Below are 16,114 nucleotides of genomic sequence, written 5' to 3'. Positions count from 1 at the left end.
GAACTTCTCTCCTTCATCATCGCGGGACTGGACCTTGACTACAACTCTGTAGTCTCGACCCTAGATGCCCGCACGAAACCGGTCACCGTCGACTTCCTCTACGCGCAGGTCTACAACTTCGATCAGCGCGTGGAGCTATTCATGGGTGGTGCAAGCGGCGGAGGATTAAAATCCTCTGCTAACACTGCTGCTCGCCGAGGAGGGCCGCCCCCATCTCGTGGCAAGCCTCAAGACCAGCAGCAATCTGGTGGCGGCTACAGGAAGAAACAAGGCGGCGGCAGTGGTAGCAAAAGCGGCGGTGGGCGCCCCTTCTACAACAACAACAAGGGTGCCCGACCAGGCGGCGGTCCAGGCGGTCCAAGAGGCCCTGGTGGCCCGCCGAACGACAACAACTCCAGAAGCAATGATCCCATCCAGTGCCAGATCTGTGGGAAGCTTGGCCATAACGCCAAGGACTGCTGGTACAGGTTTGACGATGATGCTATGGAGGAGAAGGTGGCTGCTGCCCCCCAGTATGGGATGGATACAAACCGGTACGTCGACAGCGGGGCGACCTCCCTCATCGGAGAGCTAGAGAAGGCGACTGTCTGCGATAAATATCGCGGTCAAGATCAGATACATGGCACCAATGGGTCAGGTATGAGAATAGATCATATTGGTCAGTCAGTATTACAAACTTCCAGCCGTCCTATTGATATAAAAAAACTTCATTCACCTCATGCTAGAACAAATCTCCTATCTGTTCATCGCATTGCTTTGGACAGTCATGTGTTTCTTGAGTTTCACCCCTTTTTCTTTTTGATTAAGGACCAAGCAACGAGGAGAATTCTCTACATAGGTAGATGCGTCGGTGGCCTCTATCCATTGATCTCTCGGTTTAGAAGTTTCAATAAACAAGACCTTGATGTCACCAAATTATCCTCAGCAAGGTGGCACGATCGCTTAGGGCTTTCTTATTTTGCTATTGTTCAACGTGTGCTTAGGAAAAATAAGCTCCCAATTGTTGGTGAGCCTAGTAGTAAAACAGTTTGTGATTCATGTCAGAAAGGCAAAACTCATCAATTACCTTACTCTGTGTCAACTAGTGTTTCTTCCAAACCATTAGAACTCATTTTTTCTAATGTATGGGGGAAAGCACCTCTCTCTGTTGGTAGACACACATACTATGTGAGTTTCATTGATGATTATAGCAAGTACACTTGGATGTACGTTATTAAACATAAATCTGATGTCTTTCAATCTTCCAAAATTTTCAAGAACTTGTTGAACGAAAGTTTAATAGCAAAATTACTCAGTCCAATCAGACTGCGATGGTGAGTATGAAAAACTCAACCCATTTTTTCAAAATTGGGTATTTCTTACCATGTTTCCTGCCCTCATGCTCATCAACAAAATGGCTCCGTTGAACGCAAACACACACACATAGTTGAAGTTGGCCTTTCACTTCTTGCAAATGCATCCATGCCATTAAAATTCTCGGATGAAGCTTTTCTTACTTCTACTCATCTTATCAATATCCTGCCTAGTCGAGTTATTAACTTTGAGACACCCATTGAAAAACTCTTGCATATCAAACGGAATTATGCATATCTCAGAGTTTTTGGCTGTGCCTGTTGGCCCAACCTACGACCTTACAATTCCAGAAAACTTTCTTTTAGGTCTAAACAGTGTGTGTTCATTCGATATAGTCCTCAGCATAAAGGCGTTAAATGCCTAGATGTTTCGACAGGTAGAGTCTACATCTCCAGAGATGTTGTCTTTGATGAGACAGTCTTCCCCTTTAAAAATCTCCATCCCAACGCCGGCACACTCCTACGCAAAGAAATTCTCCTTCTTCCTAGTCATCTTATCGAAACGGCTACAAAGGAAAACAATACTACTGATCATATGACTAATTCTCCTGACCCTGCTTCTCAGTCTCACAATGATGCAGATCGTGCAGGAAGAATTTTTGCTGAAGAAATCGGCTCAGACAATGCTCAAAAACGGAGTGAATCCGCCGTTATTTCATGCCACAAAATAGGACAACAACACGAGACACGAGGCTGATTCGCCCCAGTCTGCAGCCTCGGGATCGCGAGGCATGGGATCCCATGCAGATTCGCCGCCACCGGCACTGGTTCTGCGCCGCCTGCACCTGGTTCTGCCTCGGGGCGCGACGCTCCCTCTGAATCGCGTGGGGCTGAGGAGGCCCACTCTTCATCAGCCACGCACGCACGGCATCCGCAGCGCTCGTCTACCCGCATCTGAGATGGGGGTCCCTCCTCGCATGGTGATGCTGGTGTGGTGGGCCCTCGCACGGGGCCCATGGCGGGTGGTGATGGTGATGCTACGCGATATGCTTTCGGTGTCGATCCCACCTCGGGATCCAGTGACGCGCAGGTGGTTTCGTCCGCCACTTCTAGCGCGAGATCTTCCTCGGGATCACCGGCGTAGACGGGCGTGGGATCTTCTGCGACAAGGCCTGCGTCCACCTCTACACGTGTCGGTACACGGCTTCAGATAGGGAAAATTAAACTAGTAAACTACACAAATATTTTGAAGTTTGGACTAACCTGTACTACAGGAGAGCCCCGGTCTGTTGAAGAAGCTTTGGCATATCCGAACTGGAAGGGAGCCATGGAAGAAGAATACATGGCCTTAAAAAGGAATGAGACATAGCACTTGGTTCCACGAGGTCAAGGTAAAAATTTAATTGATTGTAAGTGGGTATACAAAATTAAGCGAAAATCAAATGGAAACATTGATAGGTATAAAGTTAGACTGGTAGCTAAATGTTTCACACAAAGATATGGCATTGATTATGAGGACACTTTTAGCCAGTTGTTAAAGCTACTACCATCAGATTGGTCTTGTCTATTGTTGTGTCTAGGAAATGGAGCTTAAGGCAATTGGACGTACAAAATGCGTTTTTACATGGTGTTCTGAAAGAGGAGGTATATATGAAACAACCACCTGGGTTTGAGAGGAAGAATGCAGCATTCCATGTGTGAAAACTTGATAAGTCTCTATGGTCTGAAACAGGCCCCTAGTGCCTAGTACTCTCGGTTGAGCATGAAGTTGCAAAGCATTGGTTTTGTTCCTTCCAGATCTAATACTTGATTGTTTATCTTTCACAAGTCCAATATAACAATGTACATGCTCATATATGTTGATGATATTATTGTCACAAGTTCATCACATGAAGCACTGACAACACTCTTGAAGGATCTGGGCTCTGAGTTTGCCTTAAAAGACCTTGGAGACCTAAGTTTCTTTCTAGGTATTGAAGTCAAGAAACACAGAGATGGTATAGTTGTATCTCAAGAAAAATATGCAGCTGATTTGTTGAAGAGAGTTGGTATGCAGGGTTGCAAGCCTTCACCAACTCCTTTGTCTAGCTCAGAGAAGATGTCTTTATATGAAGGTGAGCCTCTTAGTGAAGAGGATGGTACTCAGTATAGAAGCATGATTGGTGCTCTCCAATATTTGACTCTTACTAGACCGGATATATCCTTTGCTGTGAACAAAGTATGACAGTTTTTGCATGCTCTTGCCACCTTACATTGGACTGCTGCTAAGCGTAACCTGAGAGATGTGAAACATATAGTTGGTGTTGGACTAACATTCAGCACGTCACAATCCAATCTTATGAGTGCATTCACTGATGCTGACTAGGCAGGCAGTGTTGATGACAGGAGGTCCACAGGTGGTTTTGCCATATTCTTTGGTCCTAACCTTGTTTCCTAGTGTGCCAAGAAGCAAGCAACAATTTCCAGGTCTAGTACAGAGGCTGAGTACAAAGCACTAGCCAATGCTACTGCAGAAATTATATGGCTTCAGTCCATGTTGAAAGAACTCAGAGTTCTACAAGTACAACCCCCTTGCTTGTGGTGTGATAACCTTGGTTCTATCTATCTTTTTTCTAATCCAGTTTTTCATGCCAGAACCAAACATATTGAGATAGATTTTCATTTTCAGAGAGTGAGTTGCCAACAAGCAATTGGATGTTCGTTTTGTGCATTCAGGTGATCAGATTGCAGATGGCTTCACCAAGGCGCTACCCACATGGAGCTTCGAGAAATTCAACCGTAATCTCAACTTGGCCAAGTCGTGGTTAAGGGGGCGTGTTGAAGATATTATTGTTAGGTTGTTAGGCCAATCCTAGCGCATGTAGAAAATATGTTAGGTAGTTTAAATCATGTTATCTCTACCTTCCTACTTGTACTCCAAGTTATGCATACGCTCAATAGATAAGCCCCTTCCTATCAATATATACCGGCGGCCCTCTCACGAGAGGGTAGAACACTTCCACCCGAAAGTCCTATTCTACTCCCGAGCTCAAATGCTTCCTCATGAAGAGTAAAATCAAAACAAATAGTAATATGATTCAAAAAATTCTAATTTTTATGTGATTAACTTTGAGAAATGCTTTACATGCGTAACAAAATTCATCACGAAATAACATTTGTAGAAGTCGCAGAGAAGAAAAACAAAATCAATAGTCCAAAATGTATCCAAAACTAGCATTTTTGAAGCAGCGATTTTTTTTTTTGCCATGACTTTCAGAAATGTTATTTCGAGCTAAAATTTTGTGAGCATACAAAATATTTGTTAAAGTTTACCACAAAAAAATTCAGAATTTTTTAAACAATTTTATTTTATTTTTTTGATTTTACTGTTCACAAAGGAGCATTTGAGTTGGGGAGCTAAAACTCCATGTCCACCTCCACCACAATTTCTACACCTCGACGTACTATATGTATACATATAGGTTTCTTTTTGCGTGTGTGTGTGTAGTCTCTTGTGTCGCTTTTTTCTGTATTTCTTATCTTTGAGATATCTCTTGTATCGCTTTGGTGCGCCGTCGCCATCGAAACGAATCGAATCCAGTGGGTTGGCGGTTAGTACGAGTATAAGTTGGTTGCACAGCACTAATTAGTTACAAGTTACTGCTGCTACAGTGTTGTACATGAGTAGTTGTACCAGCACACAACGTTCAGCTGGTACAGTGTACGTACATACAGTATAGCCCTCCATATCTGCGTCGCACGGGCGGTCATTTTTCGCGCCGAATTTATAGTTTACTAACCGGACATTATATATCCTTTGTTCACGTATATTTTTCCTATACTATAAGTAGGTAGGATGGCTGTGACTGAGACCACACGCAGCACGACAGGCAGGCGCACACAGTAGACAGACAGGTGTGGTACGAGCGAAAGAGACAACCGACGGGTACTCATATTCACTGTTTCAAACTTTTTCGAAAAGTTAAGTCCGATATGACCCTGATAAAAAAATTCATCACCGTCAGATACCTTAGCGATAGGGGATAAATAACCTACCGCCGAGGCCCTTGACAGTAGGGTTGCACGTCTATCGTAAAAATATTTGTAAGTTGCGGACACATTGCACGCGAGTGCCTACCGTCGGGACCCTTAATGGTAGGGTCACATGCGTTACCGCCGGCCTATCTGACGGTAGGCCATTTTCCTACCGTCAGAGGCTTCGACGATAGGTTGTTATACCCTACCGCTAAGAGCTCTTGCGGTAGCAAAAGGGTCAGATCCAATTTATTTTTCATCCGGGGTTAAATTCGGTTTTACTTTTTGAAAAATTTCAAAACAATGAATTTTACCCCGACGGGTTACCGTGACACGTGCGTGCTCCCACAAGCCGGTGGGAATTGGGGCCCACCCCCAGGAGCACATGTCGTCCCTTCAATGCGTCCGATCATGCTTCGCTCTAGTTTTTTTTGCTTGCTTTGCTCTAGTTTGGTTTATAGACCTCTTTGATTTTCTTAATCTCGCTTGGATTGCTTTGTCGTATTAGGCTGCTCATAGTGAAAAGTACCATGTACTAGTATTATACATATGATACAAGTGTATTATACTACATTCATAATCCATAGTATTATAAAGCAATATCATATAAAATCATATTTATTGTCATGCATGATATAAAGTAGCATAACATTTAACATGATACGGTATCTATATATGTTACTCTAATTCTCTCTCTTTTGTTTTATTCCTGTCGCATCAACATGTTTACTATTTCCAAATACATGATATCACCGAAGTTACCCCGCTATGGCCAGCCTTAGTATTTGCTTTGTGTCCCTCCCACTTTGTCCCTACTTTTCACTTCTTAGGTTGGTCGTAATTAGGATATCATAAGTAGTATCATGTATATCAAGTAGGTAATTTTAATTAGGTGTCATAGAATTAAATGAAAAAAGAAGGATTAAGTATATATTGTATCATATTTAATGATGTGCTACTACACGTCATGCATGACAATAAATAAATTATTTTATAATATTAAAATATAATATTATGCATCATGGATGTATATCGCATCCCGATACTCTCCTTTATAACCAGCCTTAAAACAGCAGCGAGGAAAGGAAGCGAAGTGAAGTGAACTACGAGTGGAGTGGTAAAGTGGCGAACCAAATCAACCAAGCAAGCAGGCAGACAGGAATGAATGGTTCCGTCCGTCGGGCGTTTGTTTACCACGTACGTTACGTATGCCTGAATCAATCAATGAGGCCGCACACCCCGCTTTTCCCCTGCATCCGACCCCACCCCACAATCATCCTGTCCAAGTCCAAACCCAGACCCACTCCACTTCACTTTTATATTACACTCGTCACATTTTTCTTTTCTCCACAGCTATTTTTTTTGCTCAACAGCTACAGTCCTAGTTCCTGTCTTCTCGACATGCCCTTGTCCCCCAGGCCCCCACGTCCCTTTCACCTCACCTTCTATTTTGTTTAAATAAACAAATACAGTACCTGCAAGAAATGGGGAACGCACATGCAATAAATTCAAAAAAATGGTGGCGTCAACGTCAACTCCAGGACTCAAGCTTTGATAGGTAAAAAAATGGGCGCCTCTGGCCATCAGACTACTGATTTTTGGTTTCCATCGGACTAGCAGGACTAGCAGTTGGCCATTCGATGCAATGCATGGTAGACGTCCCATGTAGTGGTATTTAGGTCCGCGTGAGTTTTGCTGATTGATTTGGTTGTAATTGAGTGTTTTCTTATAACTGCCCCCATTCATTGTTGCTTTTGTGTAAATGCTTCCGTAAAGCACGTTGCCATCTACCATAACCTTTGCCTTCCATTTACATACATGCTTCCTTTTTATGAGATACGTACGTCCATGCTTCCTGCTTCGATGCTTTGTAGTAATAATATGTTTTGCAGGATAATTAATTTGAAATGTAATGGTTTGCTTCCAACTCAACAATTTATGTTTAGTGGATAGAAGAATTTGCTTCCATTGTAATAGGAACTTTAATCAATGTGATTAAAATAAATAAATTTAACTGTTTGTTCTGAAAGCAAAAAAACTAGTTTTTTGCGGGCACAAAGCAGCAAAACTATGTGTTTGTTGATAGAAAAATTTGCTTCATTTTAAATTGAATTTTCTTGAGTTTAACATAATTTGCTTCGAAAGAAATATTTAAAATGATTTCCTTCTAATCATGTATGCTTCTTAGCTTGTAATAGTTGTTTCCATTATATAAGAACCATGCGTCCATGAGTGCCGCATATGCTTCCTTGGAGCTAATTTATGTTTTCTTGCATTTTTTTTCTTCCTACATAATGTAGTGAGGCTTCTTAAGTCTTTATTTGGTGCTTCGTTTCCAAAAGGTAAAATAAAAAAACTACATTCCATTACTTCCATTTCAAATACACGTGTACATATCCATCTTATTTGCTTCCTGTATTCACCAATATTGCTTCAACACTCGAGCATCATCGTCGAGGTAGTCGCTAACGCAGAAGGTGAAGCCGGAGAGGAGAGAGGGTGGGCCGCTAGAGTTGCCGAAGCGGCCGTTGGACTGTTGGAGGAAGAAGACAGTGACGTCTTCCATCACACTACTTGCCCTTCCGTGGATCGACGAAATCGCTGATGAGGCGACCATGCATGATGTAGTTGCTGACGACGATGACGAGGTGGCCGGAGCCGGAGCAACCAAACGCATGGCAGTTGGCCGGCTTCGTGCTCATGGTTGTGGTTCGTATCGTTGCTCTTTTCCAGATCCAAAGAAAGTGGAAGCGTGAATCTCTGAAGCAAACAAGTGATGCTATCACAACGCGGGTCAGACCTAGGAAGAGCATATTCAAATCACAAATTAACACATTTGGCACCAAGTTGTAGATGCATAAGTTTGTGATTATCAAATCCGGTTGTGATGAACAAACCATAGAAAAAAGAAGACGAGTTAGATCATAAGCCGTAATAGTAAGCTACAAGTCAAGAAAAGGGTATCCGAATGAAAGGGCAACAAACCTTCTATAGCCTGATGAGTCGATCCATGGGAACCCGCACCACGACAAGCTATCAAGGCGGTGGTGCTTGGCGCAGTGAAACCGATGGAGCATCGGGTGGTGGCGTTGGCGACACGTCAGTCCATCAAGGTGGAGGCACTGCAGCGAAGAAGAACTGGCCGACATGGTGAAACAGGAGTCGGGCCGCACATTACGTAGTCGGATGGGCGGCACACCGGGGCGGTGAATCTCGCGGCCGTGGAAGGTCGCTGGTGGAGAGAGCCATGGCGGCGAGGGGCACGACAAGAACGGCAATGAGCTGTGTCGGGGGCAGGCGGGATGGGGACGAGGGTGAGGTGGGTCGGCGCAACTGAGATTAATACGGGAACGTGGGTTACGGGGTGACGAGGCAATAAAGTCGGGCTCGTTTGAAAACGGGATTGACGGATTTCGGAAGCAAATCAGCCGTGAGATTGAAAACACATCAACGTTGTTGGACTGGTCTGAGGAATATGACTCCTATCAGACGTAGGATAGCAAGTGTTTTCTTAAAAAATACCACTATCCTCCTAACCATTTGGCCGCATATTTGTTTGTTTATTTTTGTTTGAAATATCGCATTAAACCAACATAAAGTATGGTGAGCAATATCGGAGCTTTGCAGCATTAAATATGTACACAATTACCTCCTCTGTTTCGAAATGTAAGACCTTTTAGAGATTTGATTATATGCTATATATAAAATAAAATAAGTAAATCTATACTGTAAAATATGATTATATAAATCCGTATATAATATATAGTGAAATGTTTAAAAGGTCTTATATTTAAAAACTGAAGGAGTATATAGCAATTACGTGACAAAAGACAAAGAAAAAAAACACATCAACCATAGCATTAAATAGGACCGACACCGTGCCTACGTTGAAGACAAAAGATCGTTGATTTTTTTTAAAAAGGAGGATATACTTTCGGCCTTTGCATATGAACGATGCATACAACCATTTTATTAATTATTCACACACATCATACAAAGTAATACATCTGTCAGCCTAAAGCCACCGTTTAGACAACACCTGTTGCTACTCCTATCCCCTGATGAAGGTGTGCCGAATATCCGGACCAAATACCAAACACACGCCGCATTAAATCCTAACATCTATAGCCGGATGCCCCAGCCCAGTCACACACTGGGACTGGATCCCATACCGGTCCGTGCACTCTCAGAGGCAGCCTTCCACCATCTTTCACTGGTCCATCTCCAGAGCCAGAACATACGCATCTTCCTTGCTAGGCCTGTCGTCGACGCCACCATGGCGTCAGACAACGCCACCATCCTGCACGTGTCCGTCCACACGCGCCTGACACCGAACCACCGCAGCGCCATTGCCGTCGGGATCCACCGCAAGGCTCACGGTAGAACAAACACCGCTCCTTCTCTTGTCCCGTCCACTCATCACGTAATCCAAAACGATGCCCCGAGGAGGGAAAATACATCGAAGATGCCATCATCGTCCGATCCGGTAGATCCAGATCTGGGATTTCTCCCGGAGCATCACGAACGGGGTGCCACGACCTGTAACAACGATGCCTCGAGATGGTAACGACGTCGTAGACGCCGACATTGTCCGCCATGACCGAAGTCGGCGCGGTTTTCATCGAAGGTCGCGTCCCCCCGATCTCGCGGTTGGGTGGGACCGAGGGGGCCTCGTCGTGTAGACGAGGACCACCGTCGACACGCCGGCAGGGGGCCTCCAGCCGCCCCTCACCGATCCTCCTCGCGCCACTAGCCGACCAAGGTCAAACCGTGACGGATCTAGACAGGACACGCCAGATCCGCAAGCCTCGATGCCAGCCAATGCACGCGACAACCACCCTCGCTGGATGAAGCGCCGCTACCGCCACCAAGCTCAAACCACAGCCGACCATGAAGGCCTCGAACGCCGCCACGCAGCAGGGACGCCGCCCTGACCTCCGCCTCACAGGGGATCTGTGGCTACCACCCGCCCTCGCTCTAAGGCGCAGGCCCCCCCACCACCGCGGCCCTTGCCGGCGGCAGCGACGGTCGGGGAAGGAAAAGGAAAGGAGAGTCTCGCGGCTAGGGTTTCGGGGCCCGAGGGGTATGCGACCTGTCAAAAGATCGCTGATGATGCTTACTATCCTTGTAGAAGGTTGTACCTGTAGTACCAGGCAGTAGTAGGCAGGAACATAGGCTACATTTGCAGACGTACGATCTGTGTACGTTAGTGAGTAGTCCGTATGTGGTATGCCTACGTACGAACATAGATTTGCATTTGCGGGCGTACGATCCGTGTACAACGGTGCGTAACAGCAGCCATCAACTCTGTCCACCATACGGCTATATATGATCACATCGTACAGAAATCACACATAACACTATCACACTCTCATACTCCCTCCGTTCTTAAATATAAGTCTTTTTAAGAGATATCATTAAAGGTCTACATACGGAACAAAATGAGTGAATCTATAGTCTAAAATATGTCTATATATATCCGTATGTAGTCTACTAATAAAATCTTTAAAATGACTTATATTTAGGAACGGAGGGAGTACATAAAAAGCAATTCCCGTTACCAACGATGCTTCTTTTAAAACCACACGGTTTCTAAAATGATTTTAGGATCGACCGAGCGACCGAAATCGGGCGGGAAATTGTCCATGCGCGCAGCACCGCTCTTTTCTTTGCACATGTGACATGACACCATGTTTGAAAGCGCAATGCACAATTTGTTTCCACAACTTTGCTAGCTAAGAGGAATGGTACACGTACGGATGTTTACTTAAGTTTTATTTTCATGAAACAAGACAAAAAATTTGCCACTTTATTGAATAAAGAAGAAGGTTTAGACAAAGCCGCAAGGTGACAAAAGAAATAAAGGTTTCTTAAGTTTACAAAATAAAATCAGGGGGTGGTGAGGAGAAGTTATGGAAGGGTCCGTAGCGATCCTAACAGTCCGTACGTGTGTAGCATTTTTTTTCTTTGCTAGATTGCACTGTTGGATTAGGTGACCCAACAGCACCACTACTAACTAGGCGTCGCCAACTGGGTTTGTTTGATTCGTTTTGTCCCACTTTGCCAAAAGTACTACTCCTACCAACTACCTTTGGTTCATTCCCTTGATATGTGCTTTGCAAAGCCACCCTCAACTCAGCATTTGGTGCACACACTCTCATTCTCCTTTGGCCATCGTCTCTTATCAAAATATAAGACTTTTTTTGCATTTTAATTTAAAGTGCGAAGAACGTCTTATATTTTCATATGTTTTTTTTTCGCCCATCTTTGTTTTTTCCTAAAACAACCTCAACCTTCATGTCTTTAATTGGAGTGAGCACATGATGTATCAATGTTCTCCAAAGTAATATAGCCATGATGACATTCCTTAAAAAAACCAGTTATATGGATTCCTTCACAAAACCAGAATCTTTCTGTTGATAAAAAGCAAATACCCAAACTTGTGTGTGTGTGTATGTGCGTGCAGCTGAAAGGGTTAACCATCATTGTGATACTCTGATACAGCTATTACACACAAAGTACCTCCTAGGTTTCAATATCGTATCAGTGCCCTAATTGTACTCTTACAGATACATAAGTAGCTCACAGGAACTACATACAAACCTGGTTTTATACTGAAGTTGTATTAAAGTTGAGACATTTATTTTGGGACGAAGGAAGTACATGTCTTTGATCCAGTTTACATTTTGAGTACATGCACCATGTACATGCTATTGATACTACTGTGCATCTGTTGCTGCTGCTGCTACATGAACATGATCAAGTGAGGCCGGAGCTGCACTACACTACACTTCCCAATCTAATTCCAGTATACTTCACTGAGTCTAATAGATCAGCTTGGCTAAATTCCGATGCGGTGGGGGACCTGGCAGGCTGTTGGTTCGTTGCAACAGCAGCATCATCTACCTGGAAGTGGGACTGAACTGCTGATGCATGCCACAAACCGCAGACACTTCGGTTGCCGTCCTTGAATGATTGGCCGCCAGCCAGCTCCACCAGTCGACCTTCACCTGCACGCTCCTGGAGCTGGAGACGGGCCAGCCGTTCTGCGGGAGCCTACCGCCTCTACAGCCTCTACCAGTTGCTTTCAGGCCAGCCTTTGAAGCATTTGGGTGAGAGTATGGAGCTTTTTTTTTGGATGTTCGGTTTAACTGATTGCATGTACTGGATGTGAAAGAATTGTCATGCGTCAGAAATGGGCAGTTCAAAGGCCATGTGAAGGATGCCATAATCATTCCTGAAACCGTGGCAGATCAGGAGACATGGTTTTGGTATGCCTATTTTGGATTGCCTCAATCTTGCAATTACATCAATATGCTTCATCGATCATCACTCTTTGAGTAAATTGCCAAAAACTAACACATTTCGCGCAACCGTGTCCAGTAGATATCAGTTTACGATTTTGTGCGGAGAACTATCAAAATTTTCCTAATCCGTTGCTAAAAACTACCAAGTGTCAAAACTGCTCCATTGACCTCTTCTAAACACCTTTCCAACATGCTGGACCCATAAGTCAGGTTGACCATTAATTTTGACCGTTATTACAGATAGGACCCACACATCAGACATTTCTTTCACCTCTCTCCACCCTCATGTGCATTACATCAAACAGGTTATGTGCGTCTCGTCGCAGAGCACGGAGAGCTTGAAGGCCGCCTCCTCCTCATCATCACCGGCCTCTGCATCGGCGCCGTCGTCCTCGGCGCGCTCCTGCCACGACCAGTTCCGGCGCATCCTTTCCGGCCTCGCCCACGTCGTCAGCTCCGGAGCCACCTCCTCCAGCACCTCGCGCGCCGCCGCCAGCACCTGCTCGCACAGCTTCCGAGCCCATGTCGCATCGGTGGACGGCGAGCCACCGGAGAGCACCAGCAACTAGCAGCAGTTCCCCTGCGCCCCATCACTCTCCTTGCCTCGCGCTGTCTCATCGCCCTCTCTCTCCCGTGTCTCTGTACGAGACCCAATGGAGCCCTCGAGCAGGAGCTCGATTCCGAGCACCTCCCGCCCATGCCTTCATCGGGAAAGGGATCCTCCCCCTGCATCCTGCCTCTCCTAGGTCCAAAGCATCCATTCTCGGCCAACACGCACGTCGTCGTCGTTGTTGACCGGCATGGACACACCGCTTCCATGGACAGGAGGTCCCTGGTGGTGTCTGCCATGGAGAGGCCAAGGAACCACGCCTCGCCTCCAGCTTGCCTCTTCGTCGTCCGTGCCTCGCGCTGGAGCTCTCCTTGGCCAAGCACCAAAGGAGCCACCATCTCGCCCGCTGTCATGGTCGTCCCGAAGCTCCCCAGGGCAGCCACCGGTGACCCAGCCCCTCCCCGTCTCCACCGGTTGGCGAGTCACTGGAGCCATGCTCCAGGACCGGCCCTGCCCTGATGCGCTCGAGCTCGAGCGAGAAGACGCGCTCGAGTCCTACTCGGCCTTCCGGAGTCACAGCATAGCGCCGACGACGACGTGGGCGAGGCCGGAGAGGATGCGTCGGAACTGGCCGTGGCAGGAGCGCGCTGAGGACGACGGCGACGATGCAGAGGCCGATGATGATGATGAGGAGGCGGCCTTCGAGCTCTCCGTGCTCTGTGACGAGACCCACATAACCTGTTCGATGTAATACATATGAGGGTGGAGAGAGGTGGAAGAAAGGTCTGACGTGTGGGTCCTATCTGTAATAACGGTCAAAGTTAACGGTCAACCTGACTTGTGGGCCCAGCATGTCGGAAAGGTGTTTAGAAGAGGTTAATGGAGCAGTTTTCACACTTGATAGTTTTTAGCAACGGATTAGAAAAAATTTGGTAGTTTTCCGCACAGAATCGTAAAGTGATAGCTACTAGACACGGTTGCGTGAAATATGGTAGTTTTTGGCAATTTACTTCCACTCTTTGCACATCTAGCCAATGAGGAATCACCGTTGGTGGAGGTTCAAGCAAATGGTCACATTTATTTTTAATCCCAACCCTCTCACGCACTTGACATTTTCAGCCATCAGATGACGTTTGCAGCCTTTGCAGGTTGTTCCTGGCCGTCGGATGGATCTGGGTCGAACTGTCCTAAAGGACAGCTGCTCCCGAAAAAAAAATCTGGTATATCTCTGATTGATTGAGCCTTTTATGCCGGTCCATTTAGCTACCTACTCGTCGCGAGAAACAAGAGAAGGCCCCGATCAATACTCGTTCACCTATCCTCGGGAGCAACTAGCTCGGGAGCGCTCCCTCACGAGCCTTCCAGCGATCGCTCCCTTAGGGGCCTTTCACTTGACGCGTTTCCAGCCGCCGCCACGTGTCGCGTTTTAGCCGTTCGCTTCGGATTTTGTTTTTCTTTTATTTTTTTGCACGCGTTTTCGTTTTTTTTGAGTGGTTTTTTTTCGTTTTTTTCAGTGTTATGGTTTTTCATCGGTCTTTTGTAACTTTTGGATTTTTCACGAAAAAACGCGTTTTTACGTGAAAAACTCGTTTTCTGTTTTTTTGCGAGAGACATGGTTTTTTGCTTCAGCAAAAGACACGGTATTGCCTTCACGAGAGGCACGGTCGTGCCTTTTGGAAAAAAAACGCGTTTTCATTTTTTTGCGAGAGGCACGGTTTTGTTTCCACGAAAGGCGCGGTTTTGCCTTCGCGAGAGGCATGCCCGTGCCTTTCGGAAAGGAAAAAATAACGCGTTTTCTGTTTTTTTACGAGAGACACGATTTTGCTTCCGTGAAAGGCACGGTTTTGCCTTCGCGAGAGGCATGCCCGTGCCTCGCCCGAAAGAAAAAAAACGTGTTTTCTGTTTTTTTTGCGAGAGGCTCGGTTTTGCTTCCGCGGAAGGCACGGTTTTGCCTTTGCAAGAGGCACGCCCCGTGCCTCTCCCCAAAAGGGGAAAACGCGTTTTCTGCTCTCTTTTTTTTACGAAAGGCATGACCCGTGTCTCTCGGAAAGGAAAAAAAACGCGTTTTCTATTTTTTTTCCATCGCGTGAGGCACTGTTTTTTCATCCGGTTTTTTCTTCCGGTTTTTTCACAAAAAAAGTTCGTCAAAACCTATCAACATGAGATCTAGTTTTGAAGATCTCAAAGCGAGAAAGCCAACGGTGAAAACGGTTTAAGATTTGAACGCACGGTTTAGAAGATAAAACGTTTTGAAAATACGGATCTACGAAAAAAAGGAAAACTCTCAGGTTGCGACTAGTGGCACGCATGCGGTGAGTCACTTGTCGCAATCTATAAAGGTGGGAGTAATTTTGAAAAGTGTATTCGCTAACTAGCGATTTCGCCTATCCTCTCTCAACCGTCTTTTAAAATAAAATCCTCTGGAACACAGAGAGAATGGCGGCGCACTAAGTTGGAACGACGCAACCTCTCCTCCGCCGCCGGAAGGACGCCTCCATCCTCGCCCACCAGCAAGAGAGTGGGGATCCAGTCCAGGCGCCTTGCGATGGGGTCGATGCGGGTTCTGCGAGGGGATCTTCTGAGGGTATTCGATCGACAAACGCGAGGGGATGCGGCCGTGGCACGTTCTTCACGCCGGTGGTATGCCTCCCGACTCGTCTACCCTATTTGCGGTGCTCGACAACTAATGTTGGGGAGCTCCTTTGCAACGCCTCCCTACAACCCTTCCTTGAATCCCTTCCCGCCCTCTGGTTGATGTAAATAAACTATTGTGAACCATATAACGAGAACCATTATTGGGTACCACAAATTTCCAACTTTATGTTGATTAGGCTTCGTGGTGGATGTGAATACCCTAGCATGCACTCTGTTTGCAGGAGATTCAAGTATTCTAGCAGGAGATCCAAATTGACATAGTAATAAATCTTCAAAACTTTACTGCCAAGCAGATT

Source organism: Hordeum vulgare, chromosome 4H (genome assembly GCF_904849725.1).
Source record: "Hordeum vulgare subsp. vulgare chromosome 4H, MorexV3_pseudomolecules_assembly, whole genome shotgun sequence".
Lineage (NCBI taxonomy): Eukaryota > Viridiplantae > Streptophyta > Magnoliopsida > Poales > Poaceae > Hordeum > Hordeum vulgare.
This window is presented reverse-complemented; position numbering follows the sequence as displayed.